The sequence below is a fragment of the Lynx canadensis genome, chromosome B2 (assembly GCF_007474595.2).
Source record: "Lynx canadensis isolate LIC74 chromosome B2, mLynCan4.pri.v2, whole genome shotgun sequence".
NCBI lineage: Eukaryota > Metazoa > Chordata > Mammalia > Carnivora > Felidae > Lynx > Lynx canadensis.
The window spans coordinates 74,025,498-74,041,894 of NC_044307.1; the positions used below are offsets into that span (position 1 = coordinate 74,025,498).

A 16,397-nucleotide genomic window follows, 5' to 3' on the forward strand; every position below is an offset into this window, starting at 1 on the left:
AATTTATTGTCAAATTGGTTTCCATACAACACCCAGTGCTCATCCCAAAAGGTGCCCTCCTCAATACCCATCACCCACCCTTCCCTCCCTCCCACCCTCCATCAACCCTCAGTTTGTTCTCAGTTTTTAAGAGTCTCTTATGCTTTGGCTCTCTCCCACTCTAACCTCTTTTTTTTTTTCCTTCCCCTCCTCCATGGGCTTCTGTTAAGTTTCTCAGGATCCACATAAGAGTGAAAACATATAAAATATGGAACGCTTCACGAATTTGCGTGTCATCCTTGTGCAGGGGCCATGCTAATCTTCTCTGTATCGTTCCAATTTTAGTATATGTGCTGCCGAAGCGAGCACAAACCAGATTGATTTTCAACCATTCCTATATCTCTGCCCTTATTCTTATTTACTTAAAAGTGCCTCCAAAATTCTTTTGTACATCCCAAGTCATGTTTTCTTTCTGACACAATCCTTAGCATAATTGCTATTGAAATATCTTTTATATCATCTATTGTAACAATTATATTTGCATTTGTACACATTGCCTCCTCTGATACCTACCCAATGTATCTTTTTCATACCCACAGTTGGATTTTCTTTTGGTTTTTGCATATTTTGCATTTAGCTTTCTTGCACACAAGTGTGAAGCTATAATAGCTTATTAGAGATACTACTATAAGAAGAAATAAAAAACAAAACTGAAGTATAGCAACTCAAGAATTGGTCTGTTTTAACTATCAAGAGCTATAGTACAAAAATAGATTAAAATGTGGCAGCCCTAATCTCTGTAGTGATCAGAGCTTGTCTGACTCCTTACAACAACCTTTTAACCAGCTTCCCTATACGTGATCTTGACTTCACCTGCATACCACCCTCAAGAAGTTAACAATTACCTTCCTGATTGGAGAGGAACTGGCATATAATAAAGCTTCAGTAGACATTGGTACGGTTCTTGCTTTACAGAATTGTGTTCAGGGATTTCTGCTTTCCTTACTTTCTCTTACAGTTACAGTTTACTTTCCAGCATCTTCTTAACACAAGTGTTTTTTCTACCTGTGTCCTTTCTACATTTCCCTCCTCTACCTGAAATGTTTTTTCAGCCTGTCTTCCATAAACTTCCCAGCTTTACTTGGGTAATTCCTATTCAGGTTTAAGTCTGTCTTTTTTTTTTTTTTAAACATTTATTCATTTTTGAGAGACAGAGACAGAGTGCAAGTGAGGGTGGGGCAGAGACAGGGAGACACAGAATCCAAAGCAGGCTCCAGGCTCTGAGCTGTCAGCACAGAGCCCAATTTGGGGTTCGCATTCACAAACTGTGAGATCATGACCTGAGCTGAAATCAAGAGTCGGACGCTTAACCGACTGAGCCACCCAGGCACTTCTTAAGTCTTTCTCACCTGTCACCCACTCCAGGAAAGCTTCCCCTTTCACTCTTCTGGAAGTTGCTCTTCCTTTGTGATCTCTTTTTTGTTCTCCCCTTTAATCTGCCATGCATATGTATTTATACATGGACTTGCCTGTTAGATTGAGCTTCATGACAACGGGGACCATTTCTTACTTCATTTTGTATCTCTATGACCATCAGAGAGAAAGAGCCAGGCTCTAAAGGGAATCCACATAAAAAAGAACGTTTTTATCTCCTTAACAGTTAAGAAACCAACAACATAAGAATCTCATAAACCAACAACATAAGAACTCAGAAAATTTTTGCGTTCAAGTTAGACATTGAGTTGCTGTTAATTATGAACTGAGTAGGATTGACAATTTGAAAGTCAAATAAAATTTTCAATTAACATCTAAAACTGTAAGTAGCATTTTCGTTTTTCTAGATACCATCATAAACAGTTTTTTCCAATAGCTCACTAATCATATTCCAAATACTTTGGGCTACTGCTATGATGGTACCTTCAAAAAGAACCAGCAGAGACAAAAAACAAAACAAAACAAAACAACTATTGCAAAGCATACTTTAAAAATATGTCATAGAAAAATTGTTGGTGAAAAGAGGTTAATTCCAAATTCTGAGGGGCTTTATTCCAAGCTGCTTGGCTCTCATCTTCGTTCAGCAGGAACGAAGGGAATTTAAAAGTACAATTAAAAGGCATTCTGATTTTTCTTAGGATGAAGTCTTTCTAATTGAAACCTGTCAAGAAACTCTCTCTTCCTTTTTGAAACCATGTAAAGAATATAACTTGCTTGCCCAAGGGTTTTGACCCAGCTGGCAATGAGTCTTCCTATCACCCAGACTGTTAATAATGTTAGACAGACTGGGCCCTGGACCAAAATGAGTGTCCACGATGAGGCCAGGCATGGCACATGGTCACTGTGTGGGGACCATGCAGTCTAGCAGCAGTCATGGTTGATCAGCTCAACTAGGGAGATATGGGGGAGTAGAGGGGGACCTAACTGATCTGGCAGGCCAGCTGAAGCTGGAATCCTTCATGAACTAGGAAAACTGTTGCTGGCCTTAGGGTACAGGTGGTCCTGTATATGGGTAAAGAGCACAGTATCTGACAGAGAAAATAATGCAATGGTAGCTGTGACAGAGAAAGTTTTTTCAGAATAGAGGCAGTCAACCCTGTTTTTTTATAAATAACTAGACCCTGGAGCAAAGGGAAGGAGCCCCAAAAGCCCCATAGCCAATTGTCAGAGACCAGCTTGAGAGTAAAGAGAATACTGAAGGATGATGAACCACTGAGGCAAAAGAATGAAAGGACCAAGACTGCCACAGGGCTTAGGGCAGAGACATTGAAAACTGACCAAAACCACATTATTCTCTCTCTGATTAGTTATGTGTGTGCCCAAGATCACTAAGAAAGCATGCATATAATTTTCCTAGAATGCCACTTTGATTCCTTTCAATTAATTACCCTTTTATTTCTAAAACTCCGTGTTAAAGTTACTAGAAGTTGTTCTTTAAGAGAGAGAAGAGATGCCAATTTATTTATGATATATTGTCAGCTATAAGATGTAGACTGAGTATAGAAATATTAAAGAAAAAAAGACTGTCTTAGAACCTATAAAATATTGTACCTAGGTTCTATCAGTTCATTTCATGGTAGTGTTTGGATGAATATTAACTTGAATGAGTCATCTAGGATGCCATGTACCCTAAAAACGTTCCCTACTGATGCCTAAACAGACGTCAACCCAGATGGGACATTGATGTACTGGTAAAGTATATAAAATTATGTCAAACAGGCAAAACCTTTTTTAAGGAGGGCATGGGATATATTTTTTTTAATCCAAGTATCACACAGTGTTTAATTCTTGCCCCTAGAGAAATTAAATTTGGATGAAGTTATTATGACTTGTTCCCAATCCTTTTCTTTGAAGTTACTTAGTTTATTTTTGTGATACTCTTTACTATTACCATCACCATTGCTTTCATTTTGCAGTCTCATAGAATTTCTGACAATCCAAGCCAATGGCCCTCAACCTAACCGCACATCAGAATTACCTGAGAAACTTTTGAAAAAATATACACCTAAATTTCAAAAGCTTAATGACATACTCTTTTGGCTAGACCGTGGAGAAAATCTCAAACATTGTTGGTGGAAATTTAAAAAATCATTCACCCCCTATGGAGAAGAGTTTGGAAATATCTATCAAAATGCCTTTTGACCCAGAAATCTGACTTATAAGAATTTACCCCAAGGTATACTGCTATAATTACGAAAAAAAAAAAAAGTTTTCACTGTTGTAAATTATTATTTGTCATGGCAAAAATTGGAAACCACCCAAGTCTATCCATAGGGGCTGGTTGAACGAACCCTGCTATGCCCAGACACAATACAGCACTGTTTTACAGTAGAGCTATATAAAAAAGAATGAGGATCACCCCTGAGAATGAATATGGAGTGGAAAAAAGCAAGGTGCCAAAGAATGTGCTGTTTTTTATATATCTACACCTACATAAATACATAGTTGTTTATTTTTTTCTTTTTTAAATATATTTTTTTAAGTTTATTTATTTTCAGAGAGAAAGCATGAGTGGGGAAGGGACAGAGAGAGAGAGAGAGGGAGAGAGAATTCCAATCAGACTCCACACTGTCAGCACAGAACCCAAAGCAGGGCTCAAACCCACCAACCATGAGATCATGACCTCAACCAAAGTCAGACGCTTAACCAACTGAGCTACCCAGTCTCCCCTATAGTTGTTTATTTTGACCAAAAAAATAAAAACAAAAAACAAAAACAAAAAATAGAAAGGATAGATCAAAAGAATATATGTGGTTCCCTATCTGGGGTCAGCAGGAGAAGGAAGGGAGTAGTGACAGGAATTGGACGGTACATGAGGCTTCTCTGAGTACAACGTTTTTATAGTTGTGGAAGTTTTGAGCCCTGGCAATATTTCATATTTTCAAAAATAAAATTATATCAATAATAATGAAAAAAACCTAAAATTTAATTCAAAGAGAAACAAATGAGCTCAGTTTTATGTTACAATGATAACACAACTTTTAAATAACTCTTGAACACATTTCTCTGACTGTATACCCTTAATGAGATATTTTCAAGGTAAAAAGAACAATAATATCATGAACATTACTTAGTAGGATTGTTGTTGATTCTTAAAACTATTCTTTTGTGTGTACTGTAGGATAAAACAAATGAGTAAATATATTGGTGGTTTAAGATTCAGGGTTCTCATTGTGGGAGAAGCAATATATAAATATGGAATGGGGAAGGTAAGGAGAAGCCCTGAAGTGTGGATTTTTAGTAGAGTTGTCATCATGAACTTATGATTTTAAAAATACTTTTAATTTTTTTTGAGGAACCTCCACACTGTTTTCCAGAGTGGCTGCACCAGTTTGCATTCCCACCAACAATGCAAAAGTAGGTGATGGGCATTGAGGAGAGCACCTGTTGGGATGAGCGCTGGGTGTTGTATGGAAACCAATTGGACAATAAATTTCATATAAAAAAAAGAAAGAAAATAATAATAATATTTTTATCTCAGATAAATATATTATATCTCAGATATATTTCCTATCTCAGTCAACCAAAGGGGCTCAGAAACAATTTCACCCAGAGGAAATGAACATTTTAGTACCAAGATCTTGGTTTTAAAACACCTATGTTCACTATTGAACAGAACCAGTGTTCCCTGGAGAAATGGTTGATTCCAGTTCAGAGACAGAGAACATACAAAGTGAGCCTGGAACATCTTATGTGAGAAAACAAAATAGTGTCCAGAAAATCATAAGTACACGTCAAAAGAACAAGGCAGCAAGTATGAAGGGCCAAATGGATTTTAATGGATTTTAAAAATCCACGAGTACATGGAGGTATTGGAGGAGGGAATCTTTTCTTCACAAAAGATGCCAGCTAATAAATGTAGGAGGAAAATAAAATTAGGAAATTACTGTTTTGCAATCTCCAGTGTGGCTCGGACAAGGGTCATCAATGCATGCTGAAAGTCCTGCTGAAACTGTGTTCAATATAATATTAACACAGTATCAAAATATCATCCCATACATTATTTATTAATTATAAAGGGAAGAGGACACTTTTAAAATAAAAAAAAAAATTGGTAGACATAATCTTAACCTAGTGACCAAACTTAGCACAAAACTAGCATATGTTATGTCCTGGAGTGATGCAACGGGATGGGCACAATAGAACCTGTGTAGTATTCTTACTGAAAAGGTTTAACCTGACTCTAATCATGAGAATAAGATTCAGACACGTTCCACAAAACAATTACCCTAAACTCTTCAAAAATGGCAATTTCATGAAAGGTATAACTTAGGTAGAAAAATGCTTTGCACTAAAAAATTCTAAAAAACAGGACAACTAAATACAAGGTGTGTAATCTGTGATTGGAGTCCAGATTTTTTTAATTAGCCAAAAAGTACATTACTAAAAAATAAAACAGGCAAAAAATTACTGGAACAATTGAGACAATTTGAATATGGACTGGTCATCATATTCACTGGAGTATAAATCTTTTATTTTAAATCTTTTCCTTTACAGGCACCTGGGTTTCTCAGTTGGTTAAGTGTCCAACTGTGGCTCAGGTCATGATCTCATGGTTTGTGGGTTCAAGCTCTGCATCAGGCTCTGTGCTGACAGTTCAGCTTGGAGCCTGAGGTCTGCTTCAGATTCTGTGTCTCCCTCTCACTCTCTGCCCCTCCCCCATTTGCCCTCTGTCTCTTTCTCTCTCTCAAAAATAAATAAAATTTTTTTAAAAAATAAAATAAATCTTTTCTTTTAGAACTCAAATGATATGATTTGTGTGCAATGGGTATCAAAGTTTCAATGATCAAACATTAATATTTAAACATATAGCTATTCTACAGCATTTCATTTAATACTTTTAACACTGGTTAGAGTGTTTTATATCATAATGAAAATATAGTTTCAAGTGTAGAGATTGTTTTACATTTGGTAAACATAAAAGCTGAGGCTTATATGATTTCTCCGTTTCTCTCTCTGCCCAATCAACTTAGAATAATTGTTTTACAGCTAGTCAACCACATAAAAACTCACCACAGAAAGCAAATTAAAAAGTAACCACAACCAATAAACCAAAGAAGAAAGTAAATTGAAACAATTCATGCATATGGACAAGGGCCTTGACTTTTTAATCATTCTTTTCCTGTAATAATTAGCACAAGGCCTTTTATAGGACTGGTGCTTGTCATAGCTCAAGACTCAGCCAGTTAACTAACGGTACAGGGTACAACATGGGGATACAATTTCCAGGACATGGAATACAACAGAAAAGCACTAATGATGACTAGAGCACAGAAGAGAGCTCCCAGTGATAGATACTACATCCCAAAGTGTGGGTCAAGCATGATAAAGACTTGGTGCTCAACTGCTCCCCTTTTTTTGTATACCTTCGGCAGACATCAGTTTTTCATTGCCATATTGTTTCCCATTGTCTCGCTATCTCTTTCAGTCTACCACTTTTCAAAGTCACCACAAATAATAAATAAAAAATGCATTTCATATGAAATTTTAAAAAGACTGCAGTTCGAAAATTCTCTTGTTTCAGATTAGGCTAGAGTTGCAAGCGGAGGAGGGGCCATATTCCCACAGCTTTGGGAGGAAGCTTGCCAGGCTGTCAACCAGACAGGGATGAACAATGCTCAGTAACTTTCAATTAGAAAGTTAACTAAAGTGTGGAAGAGCAGCAAAAAACAGTTTCCTTCTACATTGCAGAACATATCATGTCCTCAAAACATAATATGCCAAATGCTTGTCTGGTTGCAAACTGAGTAAGAGCAAGAGGGCTGCTCCCATTTCAAAAAGGCAAGCTACTGATTGGGATAACAGAAAGTGAGTCTGAACCAGATGGCTACAAAGAAGTTTTCCTGGGGCTTGGTGGTATCTGCTAACCTGTGGTGTTTGAAATACCTTCAACGGAATTCTTGATTGTGGTTTCCCTGACTCCTTTATAAATAACACCCATGCTTTTCCACTCTGAAATTCTACCATTATCAATTTTCTTTCAAAACTAGTCTTTCAAGAACAAGATAGGGCATACAGTAAAACAGTTTGAAATTACATGTAAAATGACATGTTTTTGAGAAATGTGTATGCAGCACTTTTTGTTTGCAAAATATTTTTTATTGCAAACATTCTATCTAATAATTCTTCCTAGTTATTCAGGGTCTGGCTCACCCTTAAATTACCTATGTGAAAAACAAGACAGGTAAATTTGATTTGAGTTAGCTGAACTTTGCATGCCTCCTAGCCAATGGAAATTGAAAAAGCTTGCACAAATTATGCAGTAAAATCAATCATCCAGTCATGATTAAAACCTTCAGCCTCTAAAGCTGTAGCTCAACTCATTGAACCATTCAGCCTTCATAAGGATTTTATTACTTTGTAATATATTCATTTTTTTCTTGAAAAAATTAAAGTCTGCCTTTCAGCTTCCATGGTAAAGTGTATAGTTGTCAAAATTACAGTTGTTAACTATTTGAGAAATAATGAGACCATTTATTTGCTCTGTGTCTTCTCTCTTTTATATTCCTGATGTTGCCATCTTTTTTCTCACAACTTTTAAATACAAACATGCCCAAGATTTTTCAATTTTATGAACTCTCCTGATTCTATGACCCCATCGATGTATTACTTTATTATTCCTTCTCATTTCAGTCAAACTTCACAGTCTTAATTCTGGCACTACCCAATAACTTTTCAATCCACTGAACTTTACTCTGTGCCCCAACCAATCAACTGATAAGTTATGTTCAAGTGTATCAATAGATCTCCATCTTGAATAACTAAAACTTTATACCAATTGCTGTACAGCATAGCGCCTATAGAATTGTACTGTAATGTGCACTTTAAAACTTGTTAATAGAGAAGCCCCTGGATGGTTCAGTCAGTTAAATGTCTCACTCTTGATTTCAGCTCTGGTCATGATCTCACAGTTCATGAGATAGAGCCCCACTTCCAGCTCTGCACTGTCAGTACGGAGACTACTTGGGATTCTCTCTCTCTCTTTCTTTGCCCCTCCTGGTTCGCTCCTGGGCCCTCACTCTCTCAAAATAAAAAAATAAACATGAAAAAAAATTGTTAGTAGAGTAAGTCTCATGCCAAGGTTGTTTTTTTTTTTTTAACTAAAAAACAATAAAATAAAGAGTTACAAATAAGTTTAGAGGTGACAGATATTACCTTGATGGTACCGATGTCTTCCCAGGCATATACACATGCCCAAACCCCTAAAATCATATACATTAAAAATGTGAAAAATTTCATATATCGGTTATACTCACTAGAGCTGTTTGGGAGAAGTATATCTTATAACCTTAATTATTTCCGACTCCAAACGGCACTTTAAGACTTCATTCATCTTTCTGGATCTGACTGATGCATCAGACTTTGTTGAGTTCTCTTTCTTGGCTCTCTATTTTTGCTTCTGTCCATTCCTTTTTTCTCTCTTTCATGAACTCTGTCTGATCTGTATCTCTTCAAAATGTTGGAGTTTCTGACTTCTATCCCTGGTCCACTGCTTTTCTTACGGTAGAGCTTCTCTTTGGACTGTCCTCCACTCTCAGGATCTTAACTATCTCCTGTATGCTAGTGATTTCCAAAACTAGATCCCTATCCATGATCTTTCCTCCAGATTTCAGACTTATATTTACAAATACCTGTTAGACATTTAAAATCTTGTGAAATCTACTAATATTCAAAGTACAATTTACCCTCAATCCTGCTCCTTTTATATTTCATGTCACTTATTGAATTCATATTTACCAAATCTTAAATCTGAGAGCTTTGCTAGCCTTCTCCTTGCCCTTACCTTCCATATTCAATTAATCAACAAGTCCCTGAAATTATATGTCTTAAATATTCATTAATCTTCTCTTCTCTGCATCTACTATCACTAACATAGTTTAGTTGTTTCTGATCATTTTAATTCTGTCCTAGTTGAGTTTCTTGTTTCTAGTCTTGACTTCTTCAAATTTGTTCAGTGCACTAAAGCCACAATAACCAATGTAAAACAAAATATGACAACCATTCCCCTTCTTACAGTCCAGAAGTTTCCCTATGGCTTACAGAATAAAGTCCAAGCTTATAAGGGTGGCAAAAAGGACTTTTATAACCTGGCTTTAATCTACCATTGCCAAAAAAGATGCCTGCTTCACAATTTATTTAGCAATACCAAATGTTTATAATTTCCTATCCACATGGAACATTATCAGGCCTTACCTCTTGGTTCTGTCTGGACCACTCTTCTGGTCTTTACCCTGTAGCAATCATTAGTACCATTCACCACTATTTCGAAATATTCTCCTCTGGATACATGATAGGATTGTACTCCCTACGCCACTGAAGTTAGCCACAATCACGTGATTTGTTTTGGCCAGTGAAAAGTGAGTAAACAATGTGTGTCACATCAAAGCATAAGCCATTATGGAGCAAATGTATGATTTTCTATCTTTCTTCCTCCTGTCATGGCAACTAGCAACATTCCAGATGATGGACTGTCAGTTTCAGTCCCTGAGTAAGGAAAATGTCCTGAGATGGACATGAAACATAAGGGAGCAATGATCCTGTGTTGTTTTCAGCCCTTAAGAATTTTGAGATATTTACCACTGCAGCATATTCTAACCTATCCTGATACATACTTATTCTAATTTTTTTAATCTAATTATTACTATGCTTCAAATTTTACTTGGTTATTACTTCCTTTCAGAAAGTTTTTCTTGAATTTCTAGGGTATTTCCTTAACTACCAAGTGAGAATAATAGAGCTCCTGTAGGTTTAAAAGAATTAATTCACATAAAATACTTAAAATGCTAATTATCTAGATGTTAGCTTAATAATATGTGCCTATTTATGTGGTTGCTATTATGCCATAACTGTGTCAGTTACCTGATTTCCATTTCTTTCTATTTTTTAGTTTATGTATATACATAACTCCTATATCCTTTATAAAAGAGCAATCTGGCCAATATATATCCCCAAATATCTTTCTTTATTAAAATGCCAACATTATAATTGCCAGCTTCAGGACTAGTTATGTCCAGAATAAAAAACGAGATGGTGTAGACACTGTAGTCAGGCTCCAGCTACACTGGATAGCCAAGGTTTTTCATGCAGCTAGTATCTCTGAGCTTTAATTTCTTCAACTGTAATATAGAAATAGTAATGTGCAAAGTTTTTTGGGAGGAGGAGGATTGAAGTAAATCACACATACATAGAATTTAACATATCTGGTACATAGTAATTTTTCAATATGTGATTATCATTACTAGTTACTGTTATGCTTATCATCCATCATCACTAATTCTGTGGACATGCTGTTGTTCTGGGGCTGAATAGGTTGTAACTTTGCCTTGCCTCCACTAAAATTTTAAGACTGAGTTATCAAAGAGCAGGTATCCCCATTGCATTTTATTTATCCAGAATGCACATATTTAGCTCAGTAAATATATATATTCAATTCAGCTGACATTTTAAGCAGATGTCTTGCTTACTAACCCAAACTCATAAGATAAGTCATCATGTTGAGGACAAAGTTAGGGTTATATTTGGAGATGGCACAAATCCCAGTTCTCTCGCAGCTGGGAGACAGCCACCATTGGCATGCTACTGGTACAAAAAATTGCCTCTTCATCTGACCTGTAGGGAGTTGCCAACTATGATGTTGCTGATTGTTCACAAATACTGAGCACACATTTGTATCAGGAGAAATGAGTGTGTCTTCTGGACAATGAGATACTGGAGTACCTTATCTGCAAGGTTCAGCTGGCTGGAGAATTCAAAACATCTGGAGGTTGAAATCTCTGCTCCCCTTTTAAGGTGTGGCAACAAAGGCAAACTGCCTGAAAGTGTTTGTTGAGCTCTATATGAAGGCAACCAGTGGAATGACCGACAAAAGACTATATTATAAATTGAGGAATTCTGTCACTTACCTCAGAAAACCTCATGGAAATAAATAGTATAGAAATTTGAGAATTGGGGAAACTGGCTATAAAAGTATAATATATTTTGTCTGTATTTCATGCTTTATTTTCAGCACGGAATGGGAACATGGGTGCTTTAAAACAATTTATAGAAACACGATAACCTGCAGACCAACCACAATGAGGAGGGAAGAAAAAAAAGAGAGAAACATTCTCAGAATAATTAGATGCAGTTCAGTAAACCACACAGAAAAATTCATCCGTAGGTTCTGACAAACTAGTATTGAACGAAGAGAATTTGTGATTATATTTCCATGCCACGTGGTTCAGATAAAGAAATCCTTATGATTAAAGTCACGTAAATATTATGACAGTCAACTGGAAAACAGATGATTTGTCCTTTTTGATGTGATGTCTAACTTGTTCAGTTTGCCCTTTGGATACTGTAATCATTGAAGGTATCTCAAAGATACCTGCAGAAAAGAAAACCAACGACCAGCCTTCATCCTACACAGTGAAGATATGCCATTTGGCAAGATGCCAGCCCCCCAGACCACACCAACACTTTGGCATATGACAATGACAACGCTGTAGACAATAAGCAGCTGAGCATCGAGTCCTGAAGAGTCCATGTGATCTTCGTGTTCTGCTTCCTTGTGCAAAGCACATTCATCTTTTACCTACCTGATCACACATAGGATCTAATTAAAGTAGCTAACATGAAGACTTTGGATTTTATGAAAATGTGTGCATTAGCTAAAATAAATAGATGCATGCATTAATTCTTTTAAAGTACCTTATTCTTTGTCTAGTTTGCATTTTGTTTATTTTGTCAGGCACAAGAAAAATTCTTTTTGGCCAAAAAAAGAAGTATTCAAAAAAAAAAAAAGAAGAAGAAAAAGAAACAGTTGCTAGAACATTTTATTCAGATCTCTTCCTGAAACTTTATCTGGAAAGTCATATTAGAAAACATAACACATAATCTGCTAAAAATTTTAAAAGTGACTGGGAATTTTTATTATCAATCCTGGTGTTCTGACCAAAACTTTCTCTTCTACCTCTAAGGGCCAAATTCTGCATTGACAAATGCTTTTATTTGACAAATGCTTTTATTCATGGTTGATAAAGTTATTCCAATATTTTAGGAATTGGATGACTTTTTGGTTCATAATGATTTTGTGGGAAATGGTATTTGTGAAGAGAGTGGTGAACTGATATCTAATTTCTCCAGTGTGTGTGTGTGTGTGTGTGTGTTTTTTTCTGGCTTAAACAATTAAATTTTGTTGGCACCATAGAAATGGTTTATTCTTTAAAAAATTTTTAATGTTTATGTATTTTTGAGAGGCAGAGTGTGAGTGGGGGAGGGGCAGAGAGAGAGAGAGACACACACACAAAATACTAAGCAGGCTCCAGGCTCTGAGCTATCAGCACAGAGCCCAACCCCAGGCTGGAACTCACCAACTGTGAGATCATGACCTGAGCTGAAGTCAGACTCTTAACCTATTGAGCCACCCAAGAGCCCCAGAAATGGTTGATTCTTACATATATTGCTTAATGTGGCAGAATGGAAGAGGGAAAAAAAAGATGCTGGACTTCAAAATTAAACCAGGAATTGAATTCTAACACAACCTCTTACTAGTTGCTTGAAAGCTATATAACTACTCAGAAATCTGGTTTCCTGTCCTTTCCTCCCCCTCCCCCTCCCTCTCCTTCCCTTCTTTCTTCCTTCCCTTCCCTTCCTCTTTCCTTTCCTTTGCCCCTCTTTCTCTTTTCTTCTTCCCTGCCTCTCTCTCTCCTGCTACCTCCCTCTCTTGCTCCCTCCCTCCCTCTCTTCCTTTCTTCTTTCTTTCCTCTCTCTTCTTTTCTCCCTATCTATCTATTATCTCTCTAAGCTATCTAGAACTATCTACATTAAAAGAGTATGGGAGGAATAAACACATGAGAGCACACTGAACCTTGCCTGGAATGTAGTAGGCCCTATATAACATTAGTTTCTGTTCATTTCACCATTTTGCCATCTGAGAAGCCCCAATTTGCTGATGAACAGAACATCTAAGTAGGCTTTTCACACTTTGACATGCATCAGAATCACCTGGAAGTCTTGTTAAACACAGATTCCTGAGCCTTACTCACTCACCTTGGGGTAGGCCTGAAAATTTGTATTTCTTTTTCTTTTTTTTCTTTTAAAGCAACTCTTTTAAGAAGCACTCCAGTTAATTCTTTTTTTTTTTTTTTAACATTTATTTATTTTTGAGAGAGAGAGACAGAGCATGAGCAGGAGAGAGGCAGAGAGAGAGGGAGACACAGAATCCAAAGCAGGCTCCAGGCTCTGACCTGTCAGCACAGAGCCCAATGCAGGGCTCGAACCCATTAACCATGAGGTCATGACCTGAGCCAAAGTCAGATGCTTAACTGACTGAGCCACCCAGGTGCCCCAAGAGTTTGTATTTCTAAAAATACCCAGGCAACGTTGGTGCTTCTGGTCCATGGACACAATTTAAGTGTCATTGATCATTCTAACAGATGGCAAACAAGTTTTATCTCTTGGGCCACCTCCAATTGATTGGTGTGCTCTGTTGAGTTTTGAGGCCATGTTAGGCCAGAAGATTGTGTCTTTGAAGTGCTGAATATTTAACATCTCTACCCTCCCTGCAGTAACTTTTTTCTTCTTACCACTTTCCCATCTCTCAGTCAAAATGCTAAATCAACATCAAATTCCAGCAACCTCAAATCATCTGACCAATCCTCATACACAATCAGCACAATTCAGATTTGCTTCATCCACTTCCTGGTACCAAACTTCCTTTCAAACCCAAAGACACCTATGGACAGTCAGAGATGAATGCCCACATATGTCTATCAGCCACATAGAATGCATAAAGTCCATAAAAATAAGTAATAACAATAAAACAAATTAAAAATAAGTGTAACTTATCTGACTATGGGCCAGACCCTAAGATAAATGCTTTCATAAACATTATTTTATTTAATTCTCCCAGAAATTCTATGAAATAAATATTTATATCCCATTTTAGAAATTAAAAAATGATGCTTATAAGAGTTTTCCTAAGGTCATCCAGAAAGTATGTTAGATATTTCTAATCCCAAATGCTGTGTTTTTAATCCCTATAGAAGTAGGAAGCGAGAATACTGAAACATTTTCTCTGGTTGTTAGGAAAAACCTGTTGTCCTTTTGGGGTTAGGATTTAGGTTTTTTTGTTTGTTTGTTTTTAATGGGTGAAATCCATCATTTTAATGTCATATTTAAGTGAAGTACTGAACGCCCATGTAAATGGAGTTGTATGCAATTAAAAAGCCATCTTTCCTAAATATAAATCTGTATATGTGCTCTTGCCTAGTATTCTTTAGTAGTATTCTTTGTTATCAACTGTTGTTATTACAGAAGTACCTCATGTAAAAATTAACACATCTTAACTCAGGTCTGATGATTCTTGTTTATCCCAGTTTCTAAATTTAATGCATATTCAATGCTTGGTTAGGCTTTAATATTAAAATGTCCTTACTTTTGACTTGTAAGGCACCAGGGTAATTTTTGATTAAAGATTTCTTGCTTCTGCATGTTCATTATCAAATTAATTTAATTTATGTATATCCATGCATGATTCATTCCTTATTTTTAAGAAAAAGCATATTTAAAGTGGGTCTGTTTATTGGTGAATTACATGCATGCTAGAAATAATTTGATATGACTGATTAATAAGCAAAGGACTACTATAAAAATCATCCCCTCAAAGCTCTAGAGAATTTAGTTTGTGGTAAAAGCAGGAGTTGCCCCTCCCCTTGCCCCACTGGGTGTTATGTTTATAAGATTGGATAATCAAAGCCATTTTAAAATGTCATTCATTCTATTCCTTTTATGTTTGGAAAACTTCTCTGAAATAACATATTTGTTTGTGTTGATAGAAATTAATTTGGCACTTGCAAATGTTGCTTCAAGGATAGTACTATCAGTTGTTTTTAAGGTTTCTTATTCTTTAGGACAGCTCATACTGCCATGAGCACCATGAAGGGAAATAGCTTGGTATTTGTTTTTCTCTGCACCTTACAGAGCTGCTTTGAGATCAAAGAGATTCCTGTGTGAGAAGGAGGTCCACGGAGTACAGGGTGAACAGGCAGCTAATGCCAAACAGGCAGGGGAGTCTGATTGTGGAGACCAACTTCCAAGTCACCAAAAATATCAGCTGACTTACAGAAATAAGAATCACAGAATTGTAGAGCTTGGAAACCCAATGGTACATAAGAGAAAACCTAGTCTGACATCTTTATCTCATAATTAATTTTATTGAAGGAGAGAAAGCATCCCAAGGCCATAAAGCCAACTGCAAAAAAAAAAAAAAAAAAAGTTAAAATAATCACAAATAATGCTACCAGAAATCCTGAGAGTCTTAGCCCAAACCATGATTTTCCAGAATAAAAATTAAGTGACACATTCATCATTAAGCACCCACATGTAGGTGGGGAAGAGCTTCAAGACACTGTGGAGGAAGAAAACCAAGAGTGAAGAGTCCTTTGCAAAAAAGTGGAAATTAGTTTTATCATCTTACTCCATTTACTTATGTCTACAAACTCTTAAGAATGAATTAGAGAAACATTTGCTGAAAAAGTGAAAAACTCCTTTGGACTAGGACATCTTTTGTTATGTTTAGGAACAGCTTTGACCAAAGTTTGATTTCCATGGTGACTTCCAAGAAGTTAGATTCAACAAGGGACCTACAAAGAGATGACTCTGATCATAAGAAGAGAAGCACTAATACAGGATCCTGTATGAAAAGACTGGGAGGACACAAAGGAGAAATTTTGCCCACTCTGCACTCTGGCCCATGATGTGATATCCAGCACTAACTGTGGTACCATCCTGGCTTAATCACAAGACTTATAAGGTTGAAACCATGATTCTAAAATAGACCTTATATAAGCAAATCTACTATAGAATTTGGGTCTACAAAGGAGGATAAATATAGTAATACAGTGTAAAGCTGCAAGTTAATACACACACACTAGCAAATAATG

General features: G+C 36.5%; 1 non-coding gene across 1 annotated transcript; it reads right to left on the bottom strand.

The window, feature by feature from the left end:
* Positions 1-241: 241 nt before the first annotated feature.
* On the bottom strand, positions 242-348 carry LOC115515192. The gene has a single exon (XR_003969223.1). It is a non-coding gene; the product is annotated as a U6 spliceosomal RNA (small nuclear RNA).
* Between the last annotated feature and the right edge of the window lie 16,049 nt (positions 349-16,397).